Below are 17,380 nucleotides of genomic sequence, written 5' to 3' on the forward strand. Positions count from 1 at the left end.
TCCCACCCCACACCTAGATAAGTGAACCCCATTCCTGGAATACATGTCATTTCTGCCATAGAAGAGGTCCCAGTTGTCAATGAATGTTACCGCATTTTCTTTACAGTATTTGTCCAGCCAGCAATTGACACCAATTGCCCTGGACAACCATTCATTTCCAACTCCTCTCCTTGGCAAAATGCCACATATGACAGGTTTCCCACCCTTCCTCCTAATTATCTCTATTGTTGACCTATACCTGCTAATCAGGTCCTCACTCCTACGACTGCCAACATCGTTGCCTCCAGCACTGAGACAGATAATAGGATTGCTCCCATTACCTTTCATGATGTCATCCAGACGGCTAACAATATCCTTCATCCCAGCCCCAGGAAAATACACTCTCTGCCTCCTACTCCTATCCTTCAAGCAGAATGCCCTATCCATGTACCTAATCTGGCTATCCCCAACAACAAAAATGTTTTTACCTTCCTTGGCGTCGTCCGTTGTGATGCTCCGAGTAGTCGACTCACATTCGTCAGGTGCTCGTTGTGGCATTCCCAGTAGAACACTCACATTCGTCAGGTAGCACCGAGAATGAGTCGGAAGTTTCCACGGTAGTCTTCTGGTTTCTCGTTGTTTCTGCCTCTCCAACCGTTTTCTTGATCCTTAGCTTGGTTCTATGTTGCCCGGCCACTGACCAAGCTCCCCTCTTAACCTGGGGACTCACAACAGGAGGATTACTACGAATCCTCTTGTTCTCCTCCGTTAATCGCCGTATCTCCAGCTTAGCAACTCTGAGCTCTTCTCTCAGCTGCTGGTAAAGCTGCTCAAGAGAGGGCATACTGGTTCAGATTCACAGAGAGCACACAAACATTTCTTCACAGAAGCTCTCACTTCACACGGTAAGGGTCCGGGTTCGATTTCCGCCAAGAGTAGAAACATTGGGTGTGTTTTCTTACACCTGTTTTTCTATGCTCACCCATCAGTAAAACGGGTACATGGGTGTTAGTCGACTGGTGTGGGTTGCATCCTGAGACAAAATTGACCTAATTTGCCCGAAATGCTCTGCATAACAAGCGGCTTTCTGTATAGTAGTATGTCATTGATATCAGCTAGACCTGTATACCTTGTACATGTAGAAATAAATATATTATTACATAATATTATATTATTATCAGTCTCATAATTTTCAGTAGTGATGAGGTGTCGACAGGTAGGAAGAAGGAAATTACTTGGAAATATTTGGAATTTTTGGAAATACTCGTGAATATCTTGACATACTCAAGCAAACTGAAATACTCAGGAATTCGTATACTTACAATGATAATTTTCTGCTGTGAAGCAGAGTCTGTAAGTTTGAGATTAGGAATATTGAAGAATTATCAAACTTTCTAGCAATACTTGGAAATAGTCATGGCTATTTAGAAATACTCAGGATTTCTCTAATGCTTAGGACTAGTTAAACACCAACTGAAGGTAGGGAAAGATCAACTGTAGCCGGCATAAGACATACACCAAACTGAGCAGAACATGACCAGCTTGTGGAAGAACCAGCTCGGGGCACAGCGTAACATGTTCATACCAAAGAGTGACCTGCATGGACCCTATGGTGTTTCATGCCTCACCTCAAAAAAATGATGTCTCTGCGGATATAAAAAGAAATTTTGGTGTTGAAAAGGGTAAAAATAGAATATAGCAAAATTAAATTTTATTTACAGAGCAAACTCAAGTTTAGATTAATCACGTTTAAAATCTCGAGTTAGTGAGATCCAGGAGCTTAACGTTTACTAAAAATGGTTTTGATTTCAGGCACTAATATAGTTTATCTCAAATCTCCTCGTTTTGCTATATCGATTTCCCTTTTCGCGTAGTTATTTACAGCATTAAAACCACAATCCACCAAACATGAAGACGGGAATGTTAACAGTAGCTCCGTTGCCAAATTAATTGAATATGTGTATTTCATTCCTGTCTCGTCACAGAGCCACATCATGGTTCCATTTACCTCCATTAAAGTTTTAACTCATAATGTTGTAACTCAGTCAGTTCTTCTTGGTACTTCCTACCACTTCAGAAATATCCACTAGCAATGGCTGAGTCACCCAAGATGGTAAATCCATTCTTTTCGAACATAAAACCTGTACTTAAAATCACAGGTCTGCATAAACCATTCAAAGGGTGGGGTTAGAACTCGCGATCAAAGTCACAAAACTCCAGACAGGTCGAGTTTTGTGACTCTGATCACGGGTTCTAACCCCACCCGTGGTATGGTTTGTTTATAATCGTGTCATTACGATTTCGTGAGTCAGGTCTGTATTTTCAAATGATCCATAAGACAAGTGCAGCAGCATCACTTACTTCATTCTTGTTTAGCTAATACTACAGAAACATTTATTTTGCAAAATTCCAAAATTTAATCAACAAAGGTCATATTTGCTCCTTGAAGTTCCTTATTCAGTTTTTTTTTTAAAAATATCTTCCAAATAGTTAACAAAAGCTTTGCCTTCACCTGTTAACAGGAGCTTCATTTCAGGGTTTTCCTTTAAAAAAATCACTAGGAATATCCAATAATTCTATGAATAATTTCAAGCAGCTGCCTTTTTGACAGCCGCCTTACATTAGTGTGAAGCAATAATCTCCTAGGGTCTACATTATTATCACTCAAAAAACTGTTTAAAGAGACGTTAACATTTAGTATTAGTTTTGATAGTATTGAGACATTATTAAATTCGCCCCTCAAGGAAAGTTCCTTGATGCTGGTGAGGGGCTCTTGATCTAGGGAATTGGATTTGTGCGCCAGTTCCTGAAGTAAGCCTGAATACCTTCCACATCCCCCACAGCAGACAGGCGGTGTATAATCCTACGGGTTTAGCGCTTCCCTCTTGATTATACTACTAATAATATTAAATTCAGGATGTCTCCTAGAACTGATGATAAAGGTGATAAGTTACAGTGAACAATATTTCTGGATTATCATCCTTCATGAATTTTAAAGAGTCATGTTTCTGGTCCATCACTGCCGGGGTACCATTTATCAGTTCATGTTTGATTTTGTGATGAATGGTTTGAAAAACCGACAAGTTGAAGATTGAGACACTTATGCAGCATATGGAAATCTTTATTCAGGAAACGTTTCGCCACACAGTGGCTTCATAAGTCCAATACAAAGAGGAAGGCGTAAGGAGAGGAGGAGAATGAGGTAATCAGTCCCTCAACCTGGAGTCGATGTGTTCAGTCCATATAATTCATCCATATAATTTTTTAGTTTATTGCAGATATCAATGGCAGTAAACATGAAATTCAATGATCTCATTAACTTGAGATTTTCAATTCTGATGAATCTAAACTTGAGATGGTGAGTTACTAAAATATATTTAAATTTGCTGTATTGTATTTTTAACGCGGCAATATACTTTTTCAACACTTAAATTTGTTTTGTGTCAGGAGGGACATCAATTTTGTTTGAGGCTGGCAACCACTGGTCCTAGATGTATATTCCTACAGTCATTAATAAAGTGGGATAGGAGCTAGAGCTGTGCGAAAGTTTGATAAATGAAAGCATATTCATCTTTGAGAAAATGAGGGCTAGAAATCGTATATTTTATCAATTATTCCGTTTTCAAGCATCCAGTCCATATGAATTCCCAAATTATCATAAACACATTTACACTAAGAAGCCTACATATATATATTACCTTCCATATCTCTCTCACGAACATTGCTACTATGTTACTAAGACGCCTATATATATTACCCTCCATATCTCTCTCACGAACATTGCTACTATGTTACTAAGAAGCCTATATATATTGCCCATATCTCTCTCACGAACATTGCTACCATGTTACTAAGAAGCCTACATATATTACCCTCCATATCTCTCTCACGAACATTGCTACCATGTTACTAAGAAGCCTACATATATTACCCTCCATATCTCTCTCACGAACATTCCTACCAAGTTACTAAGAAGCCTATATATATATATATATATATATACATATATATATATATATATATATATATATATATATATATATATATATATATATATATATATATATATATATATATATATATATAATATATATATATATATATATATATATATATATATATATATATATATATATATATATATATATATATATATATATATATATATATTATCCTCCTCATATCTCTCACGAACATTACTACCATGTTACTAAAAAGCCTATATATATTACCCACCTTATCTCATGAACATTGCTACCATGTTACTAAGAAGCATACATATATTACCCTCCTTATCTCTCTCACGAACATTGCTACCATGTTACTAAGAAGCCCATATATATTACCCTCTTTATCTCGCTCACGAACATTGCTACCTTGTTCCTAATAAATACTATTTGCATCATAGTCTCCGTCTCATATAGAGTCTTTCCATTTTATCTTCCCTCTCCAGCAAATCAAGGATGGCGTTGGTGACATTTGTACATAGTGGTTGAGCAAGTTACTATTATCGTTTGCAATTTACCTGTTTTTCTGCATTTCCTTCTGTCGTCCTTATCCAGGTCTTATCTGGCTTTTCTTTTTCTTTCTTTTTTGATTTATTATCAACAACCTCATTCAGATTTATAACCACATGAGAAGCTATACACTTGTGCGTTTATTTTTGTTAACTACACAGATAAATTCCCTAAATAACAAAAAAAGGCACAATACCGTGACTGGAACGATACACAAATAACCCGCACATAGAAGAGAGGAGTTTACGACGATGTTTCGGTCCGACTTGGACCATTTACAAAGTCACACTAACGAGACGGAGAGCAGGATGGTTATAGGTAGGAGTTGGTAATAGTAGTAGTAGTGGTAGTAGTGGAGGTGGAAGGAAGTAGTAGTTGGGAGGTAGTAAGAGTAGGAGGAGCCAGTCAAATACTAATAGAGGAGCACTGCAAGGGGAGCTGGTGCCCACAAGGGGAGCTGGTGCCCACAAGGGGAGCTGGTGCCCACAAGGGGAGCTGGTGCCCACAAGGGGAGCTGGTGCCCACAAGGGGAGCTAGCGCCCACAAGGGGAGCTGGTGCCCACAGAGGGTAAGAGCAAGAATACCGAGGTGGGGGGGAAACAAATAATTAAGTAAATAAAGAAGGGACAAAAACACAGGGCAGAAGAAAGACAACCAAAAGGAGAAAAAGGAAAGGGGAAGAATCCAAGTCGGACCGAAACGTCGTCGTAAGCTCCTCTCTTCTATGTGCGGGTTATTTGTGTATAAATTCCCTACATTCATCAACAGTGATCTGATGAACCAGTCTTCTTCTGTTTTAAGAATCTCAACCTTCTTTATCATCAATACAAAAATCCAAGAATAGTTATTGTCATAACTACTTCATTTTAATCAGCCACATCAATACGAAGTTCCACCTCGGATGAGGGAACATTGTCAACTATCCAACGTCCAGTCTTGGTATCCATATTGCACATGATCCTGTATTTCCAGACTCACGAGCCACATCCATCCATTCTGTATTTAGGTACTGAGCCGCCACAATATACGTGTAACATCCTCAATTTAGGGAGTTCGCTGTTTCTATTACCACATATTGCCTTTACAGTCCTGAGCCAAATATTTACTTATTCCTATCTAAGATAACTGTTACCACTTCTGCACTGTACAGTTTCCACAGTAGTAGAACTTTAATCTTTCTCTGTTATGCCTTTTTTCTTTCATGCACAAAGGATTTGTTAAGCTGAAGGAAGTGTTCTTTATTTCTAGCTCCTTCAAGGATCACTCTCTCCTCTTATTAATCTGATTATCGATGCTATATTTATCTCTGACTCTGTCTCAAATTCTCTGAAAGTTCAGTTCCAGTGTCAGTGTATCAATCATAACATTTTTTCTATCACCATAAAATTATCATCGTAGCTTTAATCAAGATTTTTTTTCCATCTTATTTGTTCTTCCATCTCCCAGGCAACAGATGACAAGTGCCACTCAATAAAAAATGACCATATTTATCTAATATAAATTCGCAGTGCAGGTCCAGCATCACCTCTTCCACGACTAAATGCGATCTGCGGCACTGACCTAACAGGTGGCTTAGTCATACATTCATACCTGGGATATACAACATACACAAATAATTATGTAATGTATTCTTTTCAATTACCTGTCCATTAATATCCAAGTGGACAATTTTCCGACTTCTTAATTTCCAAACCTATTCTTTGAAACAAGCTCACAAATTTATTTAATCTTCATATTCGAAAATTCTCTACCATGAAGCATAATTTAATCTGTATGTATTTTATATGAATTATCTAAGTTAAGATTAATATAAATAAATACCTAACCTGTGATCGTGAAAACATACTTGTATTTTGAGTGACTCACGAATCGCGTCGGTCTGGAGTTTTATAACTCTCTGATCGTGGGTTCTAACCCCGCCCGTGGTATGGTTTGCTTGTATTTTAGTTATGTGTAGATAATCACATGTCTAAGTTAGGAGCTTTTCCTTAACACTTATACAAACCAGTTCTCATAACTTAAATTCCACGTTAACTTTACCAAAGGCTCCTTGTAAGTCAGTAATACTGGACAGTTGTCACTCACGTTGCCTAAACATTAAATTTTGTTGTCTCAAGGACTTCAATGTTTCGGAAAGTCAAAGACCTATTCCAGATAATCCTCTCCATCGTTTTACAGAACCACAGTCTTCAAGAGACAGATCTGTATTTATCATTAGTTTTAGGAATATGTGCTATAGTCATTTCTCGCACTGTCTGGGACTCTAACCTTCTTGGTCGCTCATATTAATTAGTTTCAGCAGCGGCCTTTTATCAATACTATCTAGTGCATATGCTAGTTTCGTAAGTTATTCCATCCTTTCCAGAGGCAGTAGGTTTCCCAGCCTTACGTCCCCTTATTATTTTGTCTTATGTGTTGTCCATACATGTGACATCCCAAGAGTTAATTGCTGAAAATACGAAATTAATTCCCGTAGCTCTTGCCATTAATCAGAAACATCATTTGCTTCTCTCTGAGGGTCAGTGTGTATAAATAACCTTTGTTCTCCCCGTACATATGTATTATATTTACGTCATACTATGTTCCATGTAAATAACTGTTATTACCATTATTTTGTGGATAAATCAATGCCAGTATCTTTGCCTTTTCTTTTTCCATACATCCTGGCAACTTTTAACAAAGGCGCCTTCAATGTCTTTGTGCAACAATTCCAAACTCTTTGAGACTACTTCATTGTAGAAGTCTGCCCTCTTAAAATCGTGTCTTGTCTGTAGTTATGTTTCCTTGCAACATGTTGACTCACAATAAATATACTTTTTCAAGTGAGAATCGTTGGATCTGAGTGGGACGTGACTACACTCTCCTGCACCTCTCCTTCCGACAGTATATATAAGTCTCCACTCTGTTGCTTGTCTCTTCAGACTGTTTCAGACTATGGAACAGAACTCTACCCCAGGCTGAGGGATTGACAACCTTAAACCTATGACGTTAAGGCTGATGGACTGATTATATCGAATTCACATTTCTACTGCTCCTGCCTACTTTCTGTACTCGACTGAAGAAGTCTACTGTGTAGGCGAAACGTTTCGGAATAAAGTTGCCTAACTGTTGCCCATGTGTCTTACCTACCATCTTTTTAACTTCCTGGCCGTCTCCCACCGGCGTAGGGTGACCTGAAAAAGAAGGAATGCTTTCGCAATCTCTCACACTAATCAATGTCTTGTCAGATGCCTTTACAAAATACATGTACCTCCACCCCTCCTTACAGTGCAGGCACTGTCCGCTAACTACTTTCCCCTGAATCCCTTCACAAATGTTACCTTGCTCACACTCCAACAGTATATCAAATCATAAAAACCACTTGCCTCCTCTCACTCCTATTTAACACACAGTTTTGCTGGATGTACAAACCTCTTGCATACAAAGCCTCCTTTACCCGTTCCTCTAACGTTTCCAAGGGCGATCCTTGCAGAGCCTTCCCTCCACTATAGATTTATACACCCTCCGTATCCTCCTATTTTACTCCATCCTCCCTAAAATTTCAAACCACCTCAGCAATCCCTCCTCAGCTCACCGGATAATTCTTTTAGTAATCTTACACCTCCTAATTTCTAAACAAAGAATTCTCTGGATAATATTTACACCACACATTGCCCTCAGACACGACATCTCCACTGTCTCATGCCTCTTCCTCGCTGCAACATTCACAACCCATGCTTCATTATAAGAGTGTAGGTATTACTATACTCTCATACTTTTCCTTGTTTGCCTCCATGAACAACGAACCATGTCTTAACAGATACTTCAGCGCAGGCCCATCTTTTTCTCTTTATTAATTCCATGGTTCACCTCATTTTTCATTGACCTATCTGTCGACAAGTCTCCTGCCAAATACCTGCACTTCTTTACCATCCACATTTATAAATAAGTGAAACAAGATTAGTGACACTCATTCCTGTCTAAGGTCTACTTTCACTTGTAAATAATTCCCCATAGAGATATATAATTATATTTTTAAATGGGTGGACCGGTAAGCCAGCGGAAGGCCTCGGTCAGATGACCAAAGCTCCAAAGGCGGGTCATCATCTGACTAAGACCCGCGTCAGGAAACACTTGTCCTATTTCCTGACGAACCTTACCTAACCTAACTGGCAAATAATCTCTCTCTCTCCCCCCTGTATACACACGCCTGAGCATCGCTCTTCATAGAAGCTTTAAACTGCCTTCAGTAACATACAGCCGGTTCCATGCACTTGCAACACCTGCCACATTGCTTCCCTATCCACCCTATCATACGCCTTTTCTAAATCTATAAATAGAACGAAAACTTATATGTAAATATTTGGCCTACACATCCCCTATTCTGCTTAAGCCGCCGCCTTCATTTTCGATCCTGCTCTGTTTTGCTCTTAATTCTTGTAATAAAACTTTACCATATCCTTTACCAGGTATATTCACCCGTTTTTTTTCCCATGTAATTTTTACACTCACTTTTGTCCCTCCTCTATACAAAGGAACTATGCACGCTATCTACTAACCCCTAGGTACTTCCCTTCACTCATACATTAAGTGAACAAAAGTACCCACCACTCAAAAACTATATCCCTATCTGCATTAAACTGTTCTGTCTTGATTCCATCAGTCCCAGCTGCCTTACCCCCTTTATTTTCACTGATTGTCTTACCTCCCACACACTCTCACAGATGGCTCTTCATCAATCTTAAAAGATATTATTCTTAGCAAATGCGTGAAATCACTGCCACTCTCACTTTAAAATCATTAAATAGCTCCTTAAAATATTCTCGCCATATTTCCCTCTTCTGTTTTTAGCTATCAAAGCTATTCGTTCCCAGGGCTTTCACAACCTATTAATGTCACTCCAAAACTTTTTCTTATTCTCAGCCTAATTTATTAACAGAGCCTCGCTCACTCATTCATTTATTCTCTTTTTTCACACACTCACTTTTCGTTAAACCTTCTGTAAAATCCTCTTATATCAAATTTTTCTCCTTTACCACACTCTTTACCTCATTATTCCTTCCCTCCTGTACCCTTCCTCTTATATCCACAAACTTCTGCATCACACTCTAACACCGCATTCTTAAGTCAATACCCCATCAACCTCTTTATTTCCTGTACTCTCACAAGACCATCCTTCTCCCAATATTTGCTTATATTTTAAGTTAACTATCTTCTGCTTATGTTTATAATCGTTCACCTCTCTCTTACTCGCTGCTATCATTCTACTTTTTCCTCATCTCTTACTGTAGTTATAACTAAAATATGATCTGATATATCTGTTCCCCTCTATAAACATGCACATCCGCATGTCTGCCCTTGAACCTTTTATCCACCAATACTTAGTCCAACAAATCGTTCTTTTGCCCTATGGCATACCTCGTTTATTTTCTTATCTTCTTTTTCTTAAAATATATATTACTTATTTCGAAACCTCTTTCTATTCAAAGTTCATTTCAAGGTCCCCCATTATTATTTACCCCTGACACCCCGAACGTACCTACTATGCTCTCTATAACTGCTTCTCGCACTTTAGCATTTGGGTTCCCCAACACAATTACTCTTGCAATTGTAAAAACTCCCTTAAGACTCGCTTAACATTTCCCAAAACCTCTCTCTCTCCTTTGCACTCCTCTCTTTTTCAGGTTTATGAACACTTAGCATTACCTACTTTTAATATCTAGCCTTTATTTTAATCCACATTAACCTGGAATTCATACTTTTATATTTTCCTCGTTTCCTCTCATAACTGATCTTACTACATTATTGCTACACCTTCCTTAACTCTAACTCTCAGATATACCTGACCTAACCCCATTTATTTCTCCCCAGTGAAACACACTTAACCCCCTTGGCTTTTTATCGCTTAGAGCCAGGACATCCAGCCTCATTTCATTGATAACATTTACAGTCATGTCTTTCCTGATATCTGCACTACATCCACGCACATTTAAACATGTTTTAAAGTTTTTCTTTTTATATTTAACAATTTATACAGGAGAAGGGGGTTAGTCGCCTCTTTCAACTTACACGGCTTATGGAGGAAGCATTTTTCTCCACTTCTCCATGGAGATGACAGGAAATAAATGACAAGAATGACTAAGAAAATAGAAGTAAACTCCGAAGGATGTGTATTCATATACATTTGTGTTCATGTGTCGTGTGACCTAAATGTAAACAGAGGTAGCAAAATGTACTTCTTATCTTGAGTGTTTGAGACACAAGACACCATCAGTCCTTCCATTACGGGTCTTGTTTCACACTCCTTTCACAGAACTTTAGTACCTTTCTGGGTGGTTGCTGTCTCTCAGTCCGCCTTTTATTTTTCTCTTGTCTTAAATGAGAAAGAAATATTAGAGCAGACTTCCTGTTATGTACTGTTTCCTCTTTCTCAGCACTTTTACAATTACCTGTGTCAAGGGCAAGTTTTCTTTACATGATCTATTTGCTACAATATTTCCATCCACATTATTTCTTACATTGCTTATATCAGAAAAGAGGTTATCTCTGTCCTTGGTCTTTTTACAAGTATTTTCTTCTTCCTTCGGTTCGCTTATATATTCTTCCTCTCTTTGCAGTCTTAGCATCATTGTCCAGTGCTTTAAATCTGTATTATTTTCTTACGTATTCCTGCAGCTTAACATTTATTTTCTTACTCTGTAAGGTCATTCCTTGCTCCAGGGTTTTTTGTGTTCTCGTTGGGCACAAAGTGAAGCCTGCATTGTGTCTCAAGTCTCAACAGGCCGGAAAAAAAATTCCACCTCCCGACTTTCTTTCATGTTTTCTGCAACAAAAAACGACCTCTTGGATCAAACTGACATTCCCAGGACATATGTCCTCATGAAAAGTTCTTCGTATAACACAAACTCCTCAACATATTCTAGAACCTTCCTTTACACGAGTCCCTTAATAAAGACATTTTCTGAAGCTTCGATCTTCATAAGACATATCACCTGACTTTTACGTTCACTGTGTATCACTTTTCGATTTGCCTTCACTGTTTATATTGCTGATTAGAAATTTTGGATTCATGTGAATGGAATATCTGATAAAGATTATGTTAGTTTATCTTTCCTTTAAGTCTAATGGAATTAAAACCACTCCTTTGAGTCTATCATTTATTTTTCCACTGTTTCCTCCATCCCAGCAGCTGCATACAGTTATTTTTGATCCAAGGACACCCACTGATACTCCTCAAACTCCTAGGTCAGTTCAGCTATCCACACTGTTGAGCTCTCCGTTCTTGGTTAACTGAGATTGAGATGATGACTTCCTCCAACTCTGAGCAATGGTATCTGCAGGTTAAGATAGAGTTAGAGCAAGCTAAAAAAGAGATTCAGTGGCTTGAATGGGTGTGCAAAGCTTATCCCAAGAACAACGGCGTCGAGAAACCTCGTCGATGATCGGACCAAGAATTGGATGCTGGTTGCAAAGAATGAAATGAAAGCAAAAATAAGGAAAGTCCAAGAGACTGCTGAGTCGACAGTCCAGGACATAACGAAAGCTTTCGAGACTGTCACGATGAACACCGAAAGCAATGGAAAGAACACAGTTTTAGTTGTGGACAGTCATTTTAAACTTATGGAAAGGGCATATTCTCTTAGAGGTAGGAAGAGGAGACACAGGGTGTGTTTTCCTAGGGCTACGATGGAGGATATTGTTAACCATCTCGACAACATCAAGAAATGTAATAGAGGCAACGCTATTACCAGTCTCAGTGCTAGAGGTAACGATGTTGCCAGACATTGGAGTGAAGACCTGATTAGCAGTTATAGGTAAGAAATAGAGATAATTAGGAAGAAGGAAGGGTGACATGTAATATGCGATATTTTGCCAAGGAGATGAGTTGGAAATGATAGGTTAGTCAAGTCACTCGGTGTTAATTTCTATCTGGAAAAAGAGTAAAGACATTGCAGTACTACTTAAAGACAACTAGGGCGAATTCTAAGGCAGAAATGATTCACTTTTCTAGGGCAGGTGTGGGGGCTCTGGTCAGCTAAGTGGAGAGAGCTGTTAGAGCTTTAAACTAGAAATAGTTAATGGTATAAGCTATGGAGAGGAAAAAGTGGAATGTAGAACCAGACTTTTAACATAAGAAAATAATAACACCACAACAGGTCTACTGGCCCATCAATTCTAGGCTGAGTTGGAAAGCAGGAATAAATCAACAATAGAGAAAATTAGGAAGAAAGGAGGGCGCCCTGTAATGTGGCATTTTGCCAAGGAGAGGAGTTGGAAAAGAATTGTTGTCTAGGGTAATTGGTGTTCATTACTGGCTGGACAAACACAGGACATTGCAGTGCTTTATATAGACAACTGGGACCTCTTCTATGGCAGAAATGGCATGTATGTCAGGGATGCGGTTCACTGTGGGAGCACTTGCCAGCACAGTAGAGGGTGGAGCTGTTGGGGCTTTAAACCAGGAATAGTGATATGTATTTTTGTGGAAAAGTAATGAGACATAACACAGTCGTATCATATCTTATTGCTTTTCCACAAAAATACATATCACTATTTGGGCAGAAAAATTCTCAGGGTAGCAATATTGTAAGTTTTAGAGAAACTCCCTAAAAGGCAGAATGATGAAGTTATTGGTAAATATTGGCAAGCGAGTGGCACTAGGTGATAAGGAGAATAACAGAGATAGTGGACGAACAGGAATGAACAGGAAGGGAAAAGAGAAAAGAGGGTTTCTAAATACACAAATAGTTGTATTGCTAGGAAAAAGATGGACGAGTTTAGATTATACCTGGAGAGGGTTTGGGGGATCAACGCCCCCCCCCCCTCCCCCGCGGCCCGGTCTGTGACCAGGAAGGTAACACTTACGAATTTCCATAAACAAGACGCGTTTAACATGAAGAATCGGGACATGGCTGCTTAAAGTCATATTCTCAGTTTTTAGTTGTTCTAGGAAGGGAGGCAGAGTGTAATTATCTGTTAGAGAACACTTAAATTACTCCATAAAAGCAGGTACTGAGGCTGAAAGAAAACACAGTGTCTCCAGATATGATTTTCATAATGTACTGAAAAAATAATTTTAGGTGTGATTTGCCGTCCCCCAACCTTAGACTAAGACTGACAACTTTGGGAAGAAATGTTTAAGACCACAAGGTACGATAACCTAGCAATTCTAGGTGACTTTAAATTTAGTCAAAGTGATTGGAATTCCTTGACCGGGAATCTTGAGTTAAGCGACTTTCTGGAGGTAGTTTAAAACTGTTGTTATTTTGGAGTAGTTTGTGACACAACCAACGAGGGTAAGTAACCTGAATGATTTAGTTCTGAGATTACAGAGAGACTTGGCTAGAACCACTACAAATCGATTACTTTTAGTATTGAATGGAAGTATAATTGTAGGGATAATTCATTATCAGTTCCAGACTGGGACTGTTACTGAAATATCAGATAGAAGATAGAGAACACCTATCTTCTGAGGACTGGGGTAATGAGGAGAACTATCAACACGACAGTTTTCTAGTCACTGTATACGCAGCCCAAAAATCATTTATATCTATTAGGGAAACGAGATCGAATAGAAACGATCCGAAAAGGATGAACAATCTTAAACATCGCTGACCTATACCTGCTTAGCACGTATAGGTCAGCATTGCCTCCAGCAATGAGCTAGATAATAGTCTTCCTACCATTACCTTTCATAATGTCTATAAATTTAACATGACTATCCCCAATAAAAATAATGTTCTTACCATCGCTGACGGTACTTATCGTAACGTTCTCGTTGATCTTCGTTGGGATGTCCTGGTTCGTCGATTCACACTCGTCTGTTAAGTGCTGATCTCCACTGCAGTTTCCTGGAATTTCCTTAGATTCAGCATCGTCTCATTCGCTTCATCTGGCGTCCAGTTCGTTAGTCCGATCATCAACGCGACTGCTCTCGATGTCCTTGTTCCGGGGATAATCCTTCCACACCTTTTTCAGCGTTGAATCTCTCGTCAAGTTTCTTTTAACTCTGCGTTAACCTGAGAGAAGCCATCAACGCAAACTCAGCTATAAGAACGAAGATCACGCTAGGCACGTCTTCACATGATACAGATCACGCTAGGCACGTCTTCACATGATACAGATCACGCTAGGCACGTCTTCACATGATACAGATCACGCTAGGCTCGTCTTCACATGATACAGATCACGCTAGGCACGTCTTCACATGATACAGATCACGTTAGGCACGTCTTCACAAGATACAGATCACGTTAGGCACGTCTTCACATGATACAGATCACGCTAGGCACGTCTTCACATGATACAGGATCACGCTAGGCACGTCTTCACATGATACACATCACGCTAGGCACGTCTTCACATGATACACATCACGCTAGGCACGTCTTCACATGATACAGATCACGATAGGCACGTCTTCACATGATACACATCACGCTAGGCACGTCTTTACATGATACACATCACGCTAGGCACGTCTTCACATGATACACATCACGCTAGGTACGTCTTTACATGATACACATCACGCTAGGCACGTCTTCACATGATACACATCACGCTAAGCACGTCTTCACAAGATACACATCACGCTAGGCACGTCTTCACATGATACACATCACGCTAGGCACGTCTTCACATGATACACATCACGCTAGGCACGTCTTCACATGATACACATCACGCTATTCACGTCTTCACATGATACACATCACGCTAGGCACGTCTTCACATGATACACATCACGCTAGGCACGTCTTCACAAGATACACATCACGCTAGGCACGTCTTCACATGATACACATCACGCTAAGCACGTCTTCACAAGATACACATCTCGCTAGGCACGTCTTCAAATGATACACATAACGCTAGGCACGTCTTTACATGATACACATCTCGCTAGGCACGTCTTCACATGATACACATCACGCTAGGCACGTCTTCACATGATACACATCACGCTAGGCACGTCTTCACATGATACACATCACGCTAGGCACGTCTTCACATGATACACATCTCGCTAGGCACGTCTTCACATGATACACATCACGCTAGGCACGTCTTCACATGATACACATCACGCTAGGCACGTCTTCACAAGATACACATCACGCTAGGCACGTCTTCACATGATACACATCACGCTAGGCACGTCTTCACATGATACACATCACGCTAGGCACGTCTTCACATGATACACATCACGCTAAGCACGTCTTCACAAGATACACATCACGCTAGGCACGTCTTCACATGATACACATCACGCTAGGCACATCTTCACATGATACACATCACACTGAGAGATGCACTCTCCAGGTCATTCAATTAAGATATATTGAAATCTTAAACACTGATAACACTGCAAAACAAATTACAGTCGATTTAAGAAAAAATATTACTTGTCATGTAGTTCTTATTCTGTGTAAATATTGTTTCTGCTAATGTCTGGTGCTTTTGGTCTTGGATTTTTTTATATTTATTCATTCTTTTCTGACCTGGAATTTAAATAGTAATCTTCGACTTCTCCAGTCACCGCTTTAATCGCTTCTCGTACTAGCAATAATACAGTTTTCTCCATACGATGTCACGAATTTTCCTTATTTCCTACCAACTACAAACTTTAATATTAGGTGAGTTCAGGATGATGTCAACTGTTAAGTATTAAGCCATGAGCAGATTATTATGTAAATCTGATAGAAATTTGTAAATCTGTTACGTTCAGCCACACAGATATTTCCTCATTTGTTACGTTCAGCCACACAGATATTTCCACATTTGTTACGTTCAGCCACAGATATTTCCTCACTTGTTACGTTCAGCCACACAGATATTTCCACATTTGTTACGTTCAGCCACACAGATATTTCCACATTTGTTACGTTCAGCCACACAGATATTTCCACATTTGTTACGCTCAGCCACACAGATATTTCCACATTTGTTACGTTCAGCCACACCGATATTTGCACATTTGTTACGTTCAGCCACACAGATATTTCCACATTTGTAACGTTCAGCCACACAGATATTTGCACATTTGTTACGTTCAGCCACACAGATATTTCCACATTTGTTACGTTCAGCCACACAGATATTTCCACATTTGTTACGTTCAGCCACAGATATTTCCTCACTTGTTACGTTCAGCCACACAGATATTTCCACATTTGTTACGTTCAGCCACACATATGTTTCCACATTTGTTACGTTCAGCCACACAGATATTTCCACATTTGTTACGTTCAGCCACACAGATATTTCCACATTTGTTACGTTCATCCACACAAATATTTCCACATTTGTTACGTTCAGCCACACAGATATTTCCACATTTGTTACGTTCAGCCACACAGATATTTCCACATTTGTTACGTTCAGCCACACAGATATTTCCACATTTTGTTACGTTCATTCACACAAATATTTCCACATTTGTTACGTTCAGCCACACAGATATTTCCACATTTGTTACGTTCAGCCACACAGATATTTCCACATTTGTTACGTTCAGCCACACAGATATTTCCACATTTGTTACGTTCAGCCACACAGATATTTCCACATTTGTTACGTTCAGCCACACAGATATTTCCACATTTGTTACGTTCAGCAAATCAAAAACTTCCTCATTAATTACTACTTTTTCCATAGAAAAATATTGACCAAATCTTTAAATTTGTTTCCATTATTATGTAACCATATTTTCGTAAAAAATAAAAACACTGATATGATAATCAAAAACATTCTTTAAGGTTTACTATACAAATAGTATGAGTCTAAGAAATAAGATAGATGAGCTAAGATTACTTGCAAGTGCAGGTAATATAGATATTATTGGTATAACAGAGACCTGGTTGAACCTGAAAGATAGAGAAATGCCTTCTGAATGCAAC

This window comes from Cherax quadricarinatus, chromosome 58, assembly GCF_038502225.1.
Source record: "Cherax quadricarinatus isolate ZL_2023a chromosome 58, ASM3850222v1, whole genome shotgun sequence".
In the NCBI taxonomy this organism is placed as follows: Eukaryota; Metazoa; Arthropoda; class Malacostraca; order Decapoda; family Parastacidae; genus Cherax; species Cherax quadricarinatus.